Below are 2,412 nucleotides of genomic sequence, written 5' to 3'. Positions count from 1 at the left end.
AGTTTTCTTTTATTCTCTTACCATAATTTATAGGTTACGAATAAGTGTATACAGTTCTTATTCCTGTTTACCTTCCAGTATTTTTTCATTGATGCTGTTCACTTGAATTCCTTCAGTATGCTTGTTTGTGAATTACAGGATAGCACTGCAAGTCATTCATGCAGACTTACATTGATTTTAAGGTACCCATAGATCTTTTCTCAGAACCTGAAAGTTTTGAATGATTTTCAAGTATCATTACATTACAAGAATGCTCATAATATTAGGGTTTTTAGTAGGCAATACGAAACATATGCAATTGTTGGAAAATCTGGAAGATATGTTGGTGAAATGGTTGGTTGTAGGATGATGCCAAATGAAATAGATCTGTGGGTTGCTGGTTTATGCCTCTTGAGTTCATATTTGCTTTACGAGTGCTTGAGTAAATCTGCACCAATATGTTTCAGTGGTATAATATGCTTCTGCAGCAATAAATTTCGCAGGGGAATAGGAGTGAAGGGCCTTGTGGGTTGGTGTTTCCATAGACAAACTCAGCATTAAAGACTAATTTAACTCTTTGGTCTCATTTTATCCTTAGTTCACATTCATTATCCATCCCTTGCCGTGTACACTACTCAGTCAGCTTTTGGTATCCTATACTCTGTTTTTGTGGAAATAAGTGGTTTACTTCATGTTTGGACAATCTAGGATTGTAAAATATAAAGCATAGCTCTCAAAATATGGAAGGGCATAGCTAGATAATTATGTTGAATCAGCCCATAGGGTTATTTCTAAGATTATTGGCCCAATAAGAGTGCTAAGCCATTTAGCCATGCCAAGTATGAAGCCTATATTCATAATAAATTTGATATTCTAGGCATTAAAACATGATTTTCAAGCCTTAAAATATTTCTTTTGTTAGTATATTTTTAATGTTCTCATGATAGGACGCCATCTGGTATGCATTACCACAATTTTAGAATTGTTTTCGGTTTTATTCATTGCATCAATAAATTTAAATAAACAGTTGGGACACAACAACCAAAATATTTTAAGATTATGTGCTTGACACTTTGGAAAATATGAACAAACTTCAGATAGATAAAATTGAGTTGTGCACAAAAGGTCGAGTCTTCAAGGAATGCACTATGTTAGCCATGGATGGTTGATGGTCATATTACCCCTCGCCATTGTTATAAACGTGAGTATTACGTACAAGAATGCTTAGGTTTTTGTTTCTTGGTTACCAATGTTATGTTCACCTGACTGTATATCGATGGCTAAGTTCTAACAACACGTATCTCAAAAGTTGCAACTTATCAGGAGAGCAAAAGAAACAATATTTTTAATTGTACAATGCAGGGGCACAGCTAGGAATTAAAGCTGGGGAGGTTTATGTACAACTAACATCAGGGTGTGTGGGCATATTGAATACCCACCAGGATAAGCGGTAGGTGCGAGATTAATAAATTGCAGAATTTTAAGATAAATGGTTTAAAATGGTGATTTATACGGCTTTCTGAGGGATATTTTATTTATCCTTACACTTTTTTATTATTAATACAAATCCAATTAAGTAAAATGGATTAAACTTAAAAATTTCTGTGAGCTCTGGAGGGGTTTGATCACCCAAAACCTCCCCCTCGCTGAACCACTGGTACACTGAAATTAAAAACGAAAAAGAAGCATACATTTGCAAACAGTGGTTTTTTGTTTGATTTTTATTTTTCAAATGTCATTGTTCAAGATACCTGTCTCAAACTGGCCAAATTTTGAGGTATGTATGTGTTGTTAGTACTTACCCATCGATATGTCCAATGAAGTTGGTTTAAAATCATTATGTAATGGATTATGGTGAATATGAGCTTTAATGTTTCCCATGGCCCATTTAGCTCACTGAGACCTTCAATTGAACCAAGAATCTTATATCTCCCAGGGGTTTATTCACCTTACTTATCCTGACATTATACTCATCCTTTTTGCCGTAGTGGAATGTCATTCAAGGCAGGGTTGACAATGTCACTCAGCGTACTGCTGAGGCACCTGTGATGTGTGTGAAGCATATGCAGATGTGGATTTGTACTGTCATTGTATTGAAATTTCTTCAGATGTGTGATATGTCCGTGTTGCAGAAGTTATTGCATCAAAGATTTGTAATGACCCTGAGATGGAACTGAATTCTTTTCCTTGGGAGGAAACAATATTGGTTTTATGAAGGAAAAATGCTTTGCTGCATACCATTCTACACCTGCATTTATTTGGCTGCAGTGCAGAATAATTTGTGAATTTCAAGTTTTCAGTGCTGCATTATGAATCAGATATCAATTTTTAGCTGTTCTTTTGGGTCTTAGCTGTTATCAACTGATGCTCTTACTTTCATTTGAAATATGTTTAATGCTCACCTCCATGTCCCGAGTACAAATGATTGTTCAA

This window comes from Ischnura elegans, chromosome 11, assembly GCF_921293095.1.
Source record: "Ischnura elegans chromosome 11, ioIscEleg1.1, whole genome shotgun sequence".
Classification (NCBI taxonomy): Eukaryota; Metazoa; Arthropoda; class Insecta; order Odonata; family Coenagrionidae; genus Ischnura; species Ischnura elegans.
This window is presented reverse-complemented; position numbering follows the sequence as displayed.